General features: G+C 48.6%; 1 protein-coding gene across 5 annotated transcripts in view; it reads left to right on the forward strand.

The window, feature by feature from the left end:
- The first annotated feature begins 14,025 nt into the window (after positions 1 to 14,025).
- Positions 14,026 to 14,864, forward strand: part of SFMBT1 (Scm like with four mbt domains 1) — a 135,013-nt gene continuing 134,174 nt past the window's right edge. For 3 of the 5 annotated variants that reach the window (XM_040454810.1, XM_040454806.1, XM_040454812.1), the window contains exon 1: positions 14,570 to 14,789. The gene's annotated coding sequence lies outside the window, so the exon portion shown is untranslated. Of the gene's footprint in view, positions 14,117 to 14,569; positions 14,790 to 14,864 lie in introns of those variants that run through there. The other 2 variants (XM_040454807.1, XM_040454814.1) reach the window with 2 other exon arrangements.

The following is a 14,864-nucleotide window of genomic DNA, read 5'->3' on the forward strand; positions in this document are numbered from 1 at the left end:
TCTCTTTCCTCCATGTGCTAACCAACACTTACCTTTTTGTCGTTGTTGTTGTTGTTAAATAATAGCCATCCTAATAGGTACGAGGTAATATCTCATTGTGGTTTTGATTAGTGATGGTGAGCACTCTTGCATATACCTGTTGGCTATTTGTCATCTGTGTGTCTTCTCTGGAAAAAAAGTTTATTCAGTTCCTTTGCCCATTTCTTAATCAAGTAATTATTTTTGTTTTTGATTTTGAGGTGTCCAAGTTCCTTCTATATTTTGGATATTAACCGCTTGTCAGATACAAGGTTTGCAAACATTTTCTCCCATTCTGTAGGTTGTCTCTTCTTTTTAAGTTTTTTTTTTTTAAATGTTTATTTATTTATTTTGAGAGAGAGACAGAGAGTGTGAGCAGGGGAGGGGCAGAGACAGAGAGAGAGAATTCCAAGCAGGCTCTGCACTGTCAGCACAGAACCCGACCCGGAGCTCGATCCCATGAACCATGAACCTGAGCCCAAATCAAGAGTCAGATGCTCAACGAACTGAGCCACCCAGGTGCCCCTCTAGGTTGCCTTTTCATTTTGCTGGCTCGTCTTTTCTAATTTAGTGATCACTTTTATTTCCTCTTCTATAAAGAGTCTGTTTAAAATTTTTTAAGTTTTATTTTTTTATCATTGAGAGAGAGAGAGAGAGAGAGCGTGCACGCACGCAAGTGGGGGAGGGGCAGAGAGAGAGGGAGACAGAGAAACCCAACCAGGCTCCCTACTGTCAGCACGAAGCCAGTTGCGGGGCTCGAACTCAGAAACCGGGAGATCATCACCTGAGCTGAAACCAAGAGTCAGATGCTTAACTGACTGAGCCACCCAGGCACCCCAAGAGTCTGTTCATATCCTTGATCCATTCCCCACTATGTGTTTATTTTTTTCTTATTGATTTGTAGCACTATGCATTAGGGATTTTAATCCTTTGTTACACATATGGCAGGTATTTTCTCCAGCCTTTCACTTACATTATAACTTTGTTTATGGTGTCACTTGTCACACAGACATACATTGCTTTCTAAAATGCATGCCTGACATTGTCTCTTCCTTGCAGAAATTCCTGGCTGTATCCACAGAGTGCAGTACACGCCTGCAGCCTGTCAGGGGAGCTCAGGGACTGAAAGCCAGGGCCTCCACAGATCATTCCTGGAGTGGCCCTCTCTGAGCCTCAGGGTTCACAGCTCTCAATAGGGCTAATGCCAGTCCCTGCCTCTGGCGGCTGCGGTAGGAAGATCACAGTGGGAATGAGCCCTTGGTACTGTCAGCGTCAGTATCATTACCATCCCAGCATCAAGGGCTTTGTGATCAACCCCCCCCAAACCATTTCTGGTCTTATCTCCTGCACTCCAGCCAGGGGCACCGCTCACCGTTCCCTGCACCTGCCCATGTCCCTACCTCCAGATCTTGTCTGTGCGGTTCTCATTCTCTGTCCCTGACCTCCCCAGGCCTCTCACAAGTTCTTAGTCTAACCCCACTAGATTTCCATCCCCCCTCCGTTGGTGGAGACCTGGAGCCTTCACCCCACCCAACTCCAGGACCCCTCCCACTTTTCTCCCTCTCCTGAGGCCCACCCCCTGCCCTTGATCCAGAGCTGCCCTTGATCCAGAGCTACCATGATTTGGGGCCCAGCTGGTCTTCCCATTGACGGTGCTCTTCTCAGGGAGGGAAGCCAGGTGTTACTCATTTCTATTAGCCTCCCCCCCCTCCCTGGCCCATCTGAGAATCTCTCTGGGACCTGTAGCCTATCCTGCCCTCTTATCTGAATTACCAAACCAAGGAGGTTCACACTCAGCTCACGTGGAGGGGCAGGGGGAGATGCCCTAAAGCCTGACCTCTGCCCAACCCCATGGGTCATGCCCAGATTACAGAGGTGGGAGGCACCTGGTCCCAAAGGTCTTTGTGTCTACTGAGGCAGGAGCTGTCTGGTAAGGCCTCTCAGGAAGCACAGCCTGCCAGCCCCTGACCTCGGCTCCTTCCCTGAGCCCGGGAGACCCTGGAGACTGGGGTCAGCTGCTGGAGGGGCCCTCTCCTCCAGGCTGGACCTAGACTACACCCTGGCCCCAGGTTCTCCCTGACATCTGACAGCAGGGCTGGCTGAAGATGCGCCTGGCATGGTCCTTGCCTGGGCCTAAAAGTGACCCACTTGGAAAAGGTCAACCTTTCCTGGACCTCTGCCTCTGGATGAGTAATCTCATTATCTCTGGCTTTACTTTCTGCCTCCAGAAAATGGGGTGAAGGGGCACCTGGGACAGGAGGTTGAGAGGCTTTGGGCAGCTGGAAGTTTGGGCCCAGGTCCTGGGAACTCCATGTGGATTAGGTGCTGGGAGAGGCTCAAGTGTCCTGGACCTGTGTCAAATGTTTCTGTACTTCTTCCTAGAGCTCGCCATCCCTCTCCCATGCCCTCCCACAAAGAGCACTGGAGATTTCTGGCTAGCTACCAAGGGCTCCAGGGAAATAGAGTTGGGATGGAACCCCAGTTGTGATGGAAAAGCATGTTCTTAGGAGGTCCCAACTCACTTCCCTTTGACCAAAGAAGGCTCCGCATGCGAGGGGGTGGCCAAGGGGGATGGCAGGATGGGCCTTCTGCCTGACTGAGGCAATTTGGAGGCCATGTTGGAGAGTGTCTGAGTAGATGGTTCACAGGCAAGTGATTGTTCTCTGAGCTTCTGCTTTACAGTCTGTAAAGGGGCAGGCTACTGCCTACCTCACAGGGCCGTGGTGAGGACTGGCTGAGCTGGCACGGGGACAGACCACCCAGCACGGTGCTGCATACATACGACACGGGCCACAAGCGATTGCTCGACTGAAATTGCCCTGGATTTAGTAGATTGATGCCCAATCCATGGTGACTGCTATCCCGGTGCCGGTTGTTAGTGGGGCCATGTCTGCAGCCCCTGTGCACACCTGTAAATCCATGCCTGTTGCTGTGGGTCCTCCTGGGATGTGTGTGTGTGTGTGTGTGTGTGTGTGTGTGGTCTGTTTCCACGTGAGGACAACCATGTCTTGGCACAGGTGTAGGTGTGAGTCCCTGGGGATCATTTCTCCTGCAGAACCAGCGCTCAGAAGGCAGCAGGTAGGAGGCAGTCTGAGGAAGGCTGGCGCATGAGTGGAGGGAGGAAGGGACAGGTTGAGCTTGGGGAGAAACACGGCAGGAAACAACAACAACAACAACAGAGACACGTCACTCCATTTTGGATGCAGTTGCTGAGGTCTGTTAGCGGCAAGCCCTGTTGTCTCCTACACCAGGGCGGGCCTTCAGGAAAGGGTTGTGCTGAGCACCACCTCCCGGCAAAGTTGGCTTTCACTGGCCCTCATGATCCACCCCAACCACGCAATCCAAGGGCCTCAGAAAAGCCCTGGGATCCAGCGGCAAAAGGTGGTCCAGCTCACTTGAGGGCAGGAGATAGACTATCAGGCTGTGATCTGCTGGCCAGTGGTAAGAGTCTCCGTGCTGTAAATCCTCCATACGTGTTTCTGAGCTCCTTCCCCAGCCAGTGGGCTAGACATTCAGTTGTGACTGATACTCAAGCGAGGAGGATGAGTTCCCAGCCAGGGTCCTGCAGGATGGGGTGGACGGAGAGGGCACTAGTGTGCAGGCACAAGGCACCACCTGCTTTCCCCCAAAGCTGCCCCTTCCCACACCCTGGAGGCTAATTTTTCCTATTGAAGAATAACTTACATTCGGTAAAGTGCACTGATCATAACTGTGCAACTTGACGGCATTTATACAGATGGACACCTGTGTAATTGTGACCCTGAGCAAGATTCGTCATTCCAGAAAATTCACTTGTGTCCCTTCCCAGTCAGTATATCCAAGCCCAGAAGGAACCACTATTCTGACCTCTATCATCAGAGATTGGTCTTGATGTCCTAGAACACCAAGTAAATGTATTCATACGGTATGTTCGTTTTTGGGTCTGTCTTCTTTTTTATTATTATTATTATTAACGTTTTTTATTTTATTTTTGAGAGAGACAGAGTGCGAACTGGGAAAGGGCAGAGAGAGAGGGAGACACAGAATCTGAAGCAGGCTCCAGGCTCTGAGCTGTCAGCACAGAGCGCGACGTGAGGCTCCAACCCACCAACCGTGAGATCATGACCTGAGCCGAACAAAGTTGGCTGCTTAACCGACTGAGCCACCCAGGCGCCCTGGGTCTGTCTTCTTTTGCTCAGTATAATGTGTTTTAGATTTATCCTTGCTGTCACGTGTAACATTCATTCATCCCATTTTATCACTGGGTAGTGTTCCATTGTATGAGTGTACCACAATTTGGGTATCTTTTCTTCTGTTGGTGGGCAATTGGGTTGTTTCCAGTTTTTATCTATCATGAATAAAAGTGTCGTGAATGTTCTTGTGCAAGTCTGTGTGTGGACGTGTTTTTATTTCTGTGGTTTTATTTCTTCACCTATGAGTGGGGAAACTGGATCACAGGGTAAGTCTATGTTGAACTTTGTAAGAAACTGCCAATAGCAATGTATGCAAATTTCAGTTTCTCATCCTTGGAAGTCCTTCTGCTCCAAACCCTCAGGTGCCTCAAAGAGCCCACTCCCTGGCCCCATCTGGAGATGAACCTGGCTGTTAGAAGTGGCAGACCTCCTCCAGGGACCCAGAATCCTGCTGCATTAGAGGGGTCTGGCTGATGTGGGCAGGTGAGGGCTACACCCTCTGGGAGGGAGAAGGGAACTCACATTTGGTGAGCACCAACTAAAAATCAAGCACCACACAAAAACCTTTAGGTACATGGTCTCGTGGAATCCTCTGGTTTCTGGGGTCCTGTGACAAAGGGCAGATAAGACTTTGCTGTTTGAAGACAGCCTGCACCCAAGGCTGCCTGTCCCCAGCAGCCCTTCTTCCCCTGGCACCATATTGAATCTATTACATGACCCAGCACAAGGGCACTGAGAAGGTCTGTAAAGCCTCTCTTCAGCCTGCCCACCCACCCCACCCCCCTGCACAGAGGAAGAGAAGGCCCTGAGAAAGAAGGGATTGTGCCCCTACAGTAATAAGCAGAGCTGGGTTACAACTGAGATTTCCTGCTTCCTTCTCAGGAGAGGAAATCAGGCCTCCTCCCTTGGAGAGAGGCTTTTTCTATGCTCCTCTGTCATGGAACCAACCCTAGGGAGAGCTTCACCCAGCTGGGAACACCTCTGGGTGCAGGGCATGTTACAGTCCTGTCTGTGAGCATCAGCTCAGCCTGCACAGGCACACAGCAGGCATCAACGAGAGGAGGGATGGATGAGTGCTTTAGTCTGGCTCTGCTGCTTGGAAACATGCTAGCAAAGTCCTTCTCTTAAATGGTCACAAGTGTGTTCACAGCTCAAACCCCGAATCTCAGAGCTGAAGACATCATTGAGTGCAGTGCTCGGCTTTCAACGGCTCGGGTGCTACCAGCCAAATTTTAAGGATAAAGTAATTGATATCAGGAAGTGAAGTGACTGCCCCAGGTTTTGTACTCCAGACCTGACTGGATGAAGACAGTGGAGAATGGAAATTGGAGGCCTCAGGAGCAAGACCCAGCATGAATGAAGATCACACATCTCAGGAATTACGTAGTAAGTAATGAGAAAATTAGGATTCAATTGACCACACTTCATTTTGTACAAAGCCGTTGGGTAAAGCAAGGTCCATTGGCATTTTCCCGGATTATGTCTATATTATGCAGAAATCTCTTTTTTCCCAAATCTACCCAGTGCTGACAGGCAGGGACCAAGTTGGGGGCCTAGAGGCAGCACCATGCTTTTGGCTGGTGAGCCTGGCCTGGTAACTGTGAGGCTTTTGTGCATCAGGGAGATTAAGCTACCCTGTTACTATAAGAGGCATCAAACAAACATATTAAATGTCCTTGTTAACATTTTATAGATTCACACCAGTATGCTAACAGTTATTGTATATAAGCTGTAGCTCAATAAAAAAAAGGGGGGCGCCTGGGTGGCTCAGTCGATTGAGCGTCCGACTTCAGCTCAGGTCATGATCTCACAGTTTGTGGGTTCGAGCCCCACATCGGGCTCTGTGCTGACCGCTTGCTCAGAGCCTGGAGTCTGCTTCAGATTCTGTGTCTCCTTCTCTCTCTGCCCCTCCCCCGCTCACGCTTTGTCTCACTCTGTTTCTCAAAAATAAATAAATGTAAAAAAAAATAAAAAATAAAATAAAATAAAAAAAAGGAAAAATGGCAGCATGGGAAAGGGTGGGGGGTGAGACACAGGGCTAGGACAGGTGGAGACTGTGGTCTCCAGTTCAAGCAGGCAGGGTATGGAGAGAGGACCTGAGCATCAGAGGGATTCAGGCTATGTTTGCGCAAGCCCAGCAAGTGGCTCCGGTAGAGAATAGGAGGGTCTGTGGTCACATCTCCCTTTACCTTCTCTTCTCCTGGTGGGCTTGAGCTGCCGACTCCTTTCCAAGGGCCCAGTAGCAAGTTATCTTTACAAACGTCCTACTTTTGACCCTCCAAGAGGGCCGTGACAGATCTGGAGAATGTTCTGTGGCTAAGCTGGCTCTGCTCCCTACTCCTTCCTGGCTCTTGGGCTGCAAGCAGCCAGAGATAGGAATCCTTGGCCGGCACAGGGAGACTTGGTGTCCTGGCTTCAAATGCCAGCCCCTCAGCCCCAACTTGACCCTTAGGTCTTAGGATTTGCCTTTCTGGGGTGAAGCCTGGGTGACTGTTTCTTTTCAATGCGCTATCCACAGCAAATGGGTAGAGGACCACAAGGCATGGGGACTAAATGGCCCATTAGGGACATATAAGTTAAATAAAAGTGTGTGTTTATATATTTGCATATATAAATGTGTGTGTATATACTTGATATGTATGACTGTAAATAAGGCATTTATATATATATAATATATTTAATACGTGTTATATTATTACATAATACAATTATAGTATATACATTATTATAAAATTACATTATATTTTCACTTACATATTATATATTTCACATTACATATACAGATTCACTTACTATTTCATATTACATTTTATTATATATATTTTCATAAATATGTTATATTACTAATTAATAATTATATGTTCATAACAACCCTACACTGGAAAGAACCCAAATGCCCATCAACAAAGGAATGGATAAGCAAATTGGTGGTATATCCATACAAGGAATACTACTCAGCAAGAAAAAAGAGTCAGTAACTATTAAGTGCAATAGCATAAAAGGATCTCAATATCATGCTATACGAGAGAAGATAGTACCCATCTTCTCTCAGACACACACACACACACACACACACACACACACACACACAGAACCTATTATATAATTCCATTTATATAGGATTCTAAAAAATGCAAACGTTAAAATTTTTTTTAATGTTTATTTATTTTTGAGAGAGAGAGACAGAGTGTGAGCCCGGGAAGGGCAGAGAGTGAGGGAGACACAGAATCCAAAGCAGGCTCCAGGCTCTAAGCTGTCAGCACAGAGCCTGAGGCAGGGCTTGACCCCACCAAACTGGGAGATCATGACCTGAGTCAAAGTTGGAGGCTTAATCAACTGAGCTACCCAGTTGCCCCAAAACGAATCTGTAGTTTAAAAAAGCAGATGAGTGACTGCCTGAGGTGGTGACGGAGGGAGGGATAGATTGCAAAGGGATGTGAAGACACTTCTGGGGATGATGAAAATATTTGTTTTCTGTATTGTACTGATGGTTTCATAGGTGTGGTTGCATGTCAAAACTAATCATGTTGTGTAATTAAAAATGTGTAATTTATTGTATGTCTTCATATACTTCAGCAATGTAAAAAAAGCATTTTCAATCCCATTCCTTTCTTTAATGATATCATTAATATGATTTTCTTTAATATCATTATTATACAATCATTTAACATAATATTTGATATTTTCTCAACTCCCTTTGAAAATATATATTTGCATGTTTTATAATAGATGTGATGTTTTACCAGAATAGTATACATACATAAAATAATATGATTTAAACATAGATAAAGGGGCGCCTAGGTGGCTCTAGTCAGTCAAGCGTCCGACTTTGACTCAGATCATCATCTCAGGTTTGTGAGTTCAAGCCCTGCATTGGGCTCTGTATGGACAGCTCAGAGCCTGGAGCCTGCTTCAGATCCTGTGTCTCCCTCTCTCTCTCTGTCCCTCCCCTGCTCATGTTCTCTCTCTCAAAAATAAAATAAACATTAAAAAACATAAATAAACATACTGGAGAGTATGTACTGAAAATGTCACTGATGTGGACACAATATTTTGAAGACCAATAGAATAAACAGCTGCTGAACTTCCATTCCTTGGGCATTCTGTATGATTGAAATAATATTATTTAACCTGAAATAAAGGAGTGGTGGAAAGTTAGAATGAAAAAAAAAAAAAAGGGGAATCATCAGGGTGCCTGCTGGCTCAGTTGGTAGAGCATTTGACTCTTGATCTCAGGGTCGTGAGTTTAAGCCCCATGTTGGGTGTGGAGCCTACTTAAAAAAAAATCATCTTCTGATGCATCCAACAACTGTGGGTGAATCTCAAAAACAGACACAAAAGAGTACTATTCTATGATGAATTTTTAAAAAGCAGACAAAACTTATCTACAGAGATAGAAATCAGATCAGTAGTTGCCTGTGGGTGGGGGAAACCCTGGAATGGGATGAGAGGAATTTTGTGGGGTGATAGAATGTTGTATCTTTTAAAAAAATTTTTTTACACGTTTATTTATTTTTGAGAGGGAGAGAGACAGAGCGTGAGCAGGAGAAGGGCAGAGAGAGAGAGGGAGACACAGAATCCGAAGCAGGCTCCAGGCTCCAAGCTGTCAGCATGGAGCCCCATGTGGGGATCAAACCCATGAATCATGAGATCATGACCTGAGTTGGAGTCAGACACTTAACCAACTGAGCCATCCAGGTGCCCTCAGAAAGTTGTATCTTAATTGTGCTGGTGGTCACTTCTGTCAGCACTCAGAGAACTGTACACCTATAAAATGGGTACATTTTATTATATGCAAAGTATACCTAAAAAAAAAAAAAAAAAGAATATTGTGAACAACCTCACTGTGCTGCCCAAGCAATGTACCACATAGGTCACATGTGACCCAAGAGTTACCAGTTTATGTCCTCTGTGACAGTCACTATAGACTGTCTCGTAGACTTTTCTCATACATCAAAATCTTTTTACTGTTTATTTATTTTTGAGAAAGAGAGTGGGGAGAGGGGCAGTGAGAGAGGGAGACATATCCATGCTCCTTGCTGTCAGCACAGAGCCCGATGCAGGGCTGGAACCCAGGAACCACGAGATCATGACCTGAGCCGAAATCAGATCCTCAACTGACTGAGCCACCCAGGTGCCCCTCACAATTTTTTTTAAAGTAAGCTTTCTGTCCACTGTGGGGCTTGAACTTATGACCCTGAGATCAAGAGTCAGATGTTCTACCAACTGAGCCAGCCAGGTGCTCCTCTCATACAATTTTTTGACTGAGGTCCTAGTCACATACCATAAAATTCGCCCTTTTAAGGTGTACAATTTTGCGTTTTTTAGTGTATCATGAAGTTGTGCAGCCATCACTGTATCGAATTTTAGAACATTTTGCCACCCCAAAGAGAAACTCCAGCCCTGTTGCCTTTGCATTGCTGAGTGTCCTTGATGCCCACCCCCCACCCCCACCCCCAGCCCTTTGGTTTCTGTGAGCTCTCGTTAATAGATAAGAAGTTGAAGGTGCAAAAAGGCTTAACAAAATGCAGGACCCAATAATATAAAATTGAGAACATTGTGCTCATTAATTTATTTTCCCCCCATCAATTGAGAGAAGAGGGGTGTGGAGGCAGAGAGGGCCCCCTGGGAATGAGTGTAACATAGCCTTGGGCTTGTAGCACTCAAGGATGGAAAATGGAGTCCTGAGGCCTGTGCCTTTCCCAGGATAGGCAATTGGGGAGAAACAAGCTAAGTGACTTAGGCAGACAAAGAAATGGAGAGATCTTGAGAGGCCTCCTGGAGGAGGTGGCTTTGGGGCTAGGCCAATTATTTCTCACAATTCTGTTGTGCTTTACGGTTTGCAAAGAGCATTTACAAACATTATGTCCTTGGATTCTCAGGACCCAGGCAGACGGGTGGCTTCATCCCCATTTTACAGAGATAAGGAAACTGAGGTCCAGAGAGGTGAAAGCTCCCGTAAAGAAAGTCCCATAAAGAAGCGGTGACTACTAAATCTGGACTTGACCCCGAGCTGTCTGCCTCCAAGCCCACTGCTTTTTCCATGCCAACACAGGCTAGGAGAGAGGAACCCTGGTGGGGGCGTTTGCAGGAGCTAAAACATGGAGGCGGATCAGGGCAGGTGTTGGGGGAACATATGGCAGTAGCCTGTGCCCCCAGGGCAGCAGGCCCAGCAAGTGGACCAGGCCTCCGTGGAGAGTGGCATGATGTGAGCAGTTACTTGGTGGTGGTAATCACTTGATCACCTGGGTAATTAGCCACAGGGAGTCATTATGTGACTTGTCTCACTCGGGCTGATTAAAGGGTGCTGGCTGCCCAGTAGCAATGGAGGACTGCTGATTCCTGACAGGAGGGCCTGGCAGGCTTTGGAACTTAATTAAGTTTTTCTGGGGTTGAAAACAGCCCCAAGCCCCGGTTGAGGGCTCTGTTGGTTCCCAGGGTCCAGGCCTGGCCCTCATGTTCTCATTCAAAACAAGGCCCTGGGTGGATACACACCCACAGAGAGCAAGCACTCACTCCTTGGTCAGTGGGAATGGGAGGAATAACCTCTACCCCACAGAGCCAATTTGAAGTAGAGACAGTGTTAGGAATGGCCAAGGTGCCTCATGGGTGTGCCAACCTCTGGTCTTAGATGCTGCTGGCTGACGTGGAGTAAGCCTCTCAGCCACCCACTGCCTGTCAGGGAAAGGGCTAGATTCATCTCTGCCCTCAGGGGGACTGAGATCTGTCTATGGGATTAGACAAGGTGACAGAAGCCAAACAAATGACAAATACAGAGGTAAATTATAAATACCAAGTGTAAAGAAAAAACTAGGAGGGAGGGAGGGTGAGAAGAGAGAGAGAACCTGTTTATGTGGGATAGGTAGGGAAGTCTTCTCTCAGGAGACCACCTTGTTAAACAGATACTGGAACAATGGGAGGGTACCAGCTATGTGAAGGTGGGTGCAGGAGGAGAAAAGAGTGTACCAGACATTGGAAACAGTGTGTGCAAGGGCCCTGTGGTGGGAAGGAGCTTGGCATACTTATGGGGTGGAAAGGAGATGAGCACAGCTGAACCTCAGCAAGCAAGGCAGATGAGTGGTGACTGGTAAGGTTGGAGGGCCAGGCTCATAGGCCAAAGTCAGTCTTTTGGACTTATTCAAAATGCAATGGAAATCCCTGGGAGGCTTTTAGGCCAGGGTGTGCCATGACCAGAAGTTAGTTTTCTCCCAGCTCTGCTGGGGGCTGCCCCTTCTGTGCATGATTCCCACCTGAAATTCCAAGCAGCAGAGTGGTTGAAGAGCTGGTGTACCTGGTTAGTGGCCTAGCTCTGCCTCTCACTAAGAGTGACCTGGAAGTTCCCGGTTTGCTCTTGTTCCACAGGGAACACCACGATCTACCCTGAGGGATGATGAAGGGTTAAAGGAGATTTTGTGCATGTGTGCCTACACCCATACCCACACCAGCCGGGCACAAGGGAGACTCTCCAGTGGTAGGTTCTAAGTCTTCTTTGTGGCTCTCCTCTCTTCTTCTTCCTCAGAGGTCATGAAGTGGGAGGAGGCAGGAGTCAACAAAGAACCTCGTTTCTGAGTTTTAAAATTTTCAAATAAATTGAAAGATAGCACATGTCCTGGTTGGGAAGATGACATTTTATAGGATATTTAATCTGTTTAAATTAATTCATAGGTTTAATGCAACTCCATGCAAAAACCTCAGGTTTTTTAGAACTAAAAATATCAGTAACAAGAGCTGACATTTACTGAGCATTTACTATGTGCCTGGCATTGAGCTTGTGAAGCAGGGATTACTTTTATCCCCATTTTATATATCCCCTAGGCCTAGATGGGATACGTAATTTGTCAAGGTCACGGGGCTGCAAGTGTTGGATCTGGATGGTACCGTCTTCAAAACCAGCATTCTTAATCCCTATATGTTAACTAGAATGTATATGGACACAGTCACCAGTATGGTTACCAAGTGATATTCTGCATAACAGAAAATTCTATGAAGGGCAATATAGCCCAGCCCTGTTAGATGTTAGAACCTATTCTAAAGAACCAATAGTTAGATCCATATGGTATCTGCTCAAAGTGAGGTCTGTGAAAAAGAAATGAAGAATTCAGAAACAGATTGACCCAATCAGATTTTACTAAACAAAGGGCAGGGGGAAATTATTTAATAAGTGCTGATTGTATAAGCAATAAAACCTGGTGATGCTGGTGGGGCGTTGAGTCCATATTTTACTTCACACAGCAAAATAAACTTGGGATGGATAGTCGTCAAAGAATTAAATATAAAATGAGATTTTAGAAGACTAGCAGAAAATGGACCATCAGATGGATGGAAGAAAGCTCGATTTGTTAGCATTCAAGCAATAAAATAAAAAAGGACAAGAATGACAGATTGAACATTAAAATAAGACCAAAAAAAAAAAAAAAAAACCAGACTGGGAAATACTTGCATCATTGATGATACAGGAATAATATTGATAATATAAAAAATGCTTATTCAAAGTTAGAAGAGGCTCAAGTCTGCCAGCTGATGAATGGATATGAACAATCATTCACAGAAAGGAGAATGAATAGTAAATGATGAAAAAAATAACATTTCTAAGTCATCTAAGAAAGGCTAAAGTAACCTTGAACTACTGACAGACACTAGTAAAGCAGGAGAAAAAAGGGTGGTACCTACTGCTTAGAGATGTGTATTACGCCTCTTACCACTCGTTCCTGGGAGGCAGTAGTAGCATGAGCCCTGCAACTCTTTGCAAAAGTTCTGGGGCACTGTGGACCAAAACCCCTCTGCCTTGTACCTGCTTACTCAACTGCCAGGAATTTGTCCCAAGTGCAGAATGAAAGGACATATTAGCAAACAATGGTAAAGAATCCAAATATACCATATTAGGAGAGTGAGTGAATGGATGAGGATACCTGCACACTTTAAGAATGAACCAAGAACAAAAGAAAATGTTAAGTGGCAGTAACACACACAAAAGAAAATGTGTGGTTGCTTGCAACTATGTAAAGACATGTATATAGATGGAAGGTTTTATGCTTTCCCTAGTATTATGGATACTTTATTTGTACATTTTTCTTTCTCTGGTTGTCAGTTGTCTTTCAAGTGGTGGTTAAAAAAAATCTGGATTCAAATCCAGCCAGCAGCGGGACTTTGGGCAAGTTTGTAAAGTGGGGTAATATTTCCCAGCACGGTAGTGAGGTCAGCGGGAAGTGGCCCGAGCCCGCGTTTGGCACCTCAAACCTCGTTCTTGCAGTGGGGGCGCCTCCTCCTTCCTGAAAGGTAGAAGACATCAGCGCCCTGTCCGAGACCTTCTCCCTGGGCCCGGGAGTCCGGACACTCCTGGGTCTCTGCGGCATGTGGACTCCTTCCGGAGGGAACTTTCCATAGCAGAAGGGGAGGGGTATGGTTGTCCCACGGGCATCTGCGCTCACTGGGGAAGGGGCGAGCTCGGAGAACATAGCAGCCTGTGGGCACCTCGGGTTGCGGGGCCGGCTTGCAGCCACCTTTAAGCTTCTGTTCCAACCCCGGGCCCCCAGCTCTCCTGCCCGAATTCGGCAGCCGTCTTGTGCCCCCTCGCTGGGGCCCCGAGCGGCTGGAAAACTCGGATTTACAGGGCGCCTCCTGCGGAAGCCTGGAGAAACCCAGTGCGCCTGGGGGCCCGGGGCCGACTTCGTAGACAAGGAGCACTTGAGTGCCCTTCCAGGTCTCGGAAGGACGCAACAGATTCCCGACGTGGGCCAGGCGCCTGGACGCAGCCCTCTCCCGCTGCTACACGCGCGCACATCTGGGATCGGTGGCGGCTCCGTCCGTTCCTCCGCTAATGCCATCTTGCCGGAGGCGGTCACGTGCGGACGACAGCGGCGCGCTTCGTCCGGCCCGGGCGCCAGGACCGACCCGCGGACACCACTGGGCTCCCTGCACAGCCGGAGGTGAGACTCGAGGGTCCTTCCTTCCCTCGTGGGTCGGAGAAGGGATAGGGTGGGTGCTTGGTCCCTGGGGCGCGTCTCCCTTTCGGGGCCCGACCGCACGGGGTCGCCGCGCCGTCGGGGGCCAGAGTCTCCGCCGCGTGCCCCATGCCACGGCCTCGGGGATGTCCGTGGCAAGTTGTGGCTCGGGGCACGAGGGGCGGGGGTAGACGGCGGCGCCCGACCCCGGCCCCTCACTCCCCTAACGCCTCGCATCCCGCGCGGCCCCAGCCGGGTTGGAAGACTTGCGGGCCGGCTAAGGGAGGCCCGGCCCGGGGGCGCCACGCGCACGGCGCGAGGGGCGCGGGCTGCCGGGAGGAGCGCGGAATGGGGGGGGGGGGGGCGCGGGCGCATGCGCCCTGCACCCGTGCCATATTGGAATGAGTCGGAGCGCGGAGCGCCGCCGCCGCCGCCGCCTCCGCCGGAGCGCGGGTGGAGGGGGGCGGGGAGAGCTGCCGGCCGCCCCGCTCCGCCGAGCCCAGCAGGAAGGAGGGCGCGAGCGGGCGAGCGCGGGCGGCGCGAGCGGAAAAAGCGCCCGCGCGGGGAAGCGAAAAGAAGGAAAGAAAGAAAGAAAACGGGCGCGAGAGGAGGGAAAAGCCAGCGATCGAGCGAGGGCGCGCGCGAAAACTCCCGGCAGGTAAAAAAGCGGGGCCGCCAGCTGGGCCTTCCCGCGCGGTGGCCTGAAGGGGCGGCGGCGGCGCTGGGGCGGGGG

The sequence above is a fragment of the Herpailurus yagouaroundi genome, unplaced genomic scaffold (assembly GCF_014898765.1).
Source record: "Herpailurus yagouaroundi ecotype Mexico unplaced genomic scaffold, PumYag 213, whole genome shotgun sequence".
Lineage (NCBI taxonomy): Eukaryota > Metazoa > Chordata > Mammalia > Carnivora > Felidae > Herpailurus > Herpailurus yagouaroundi.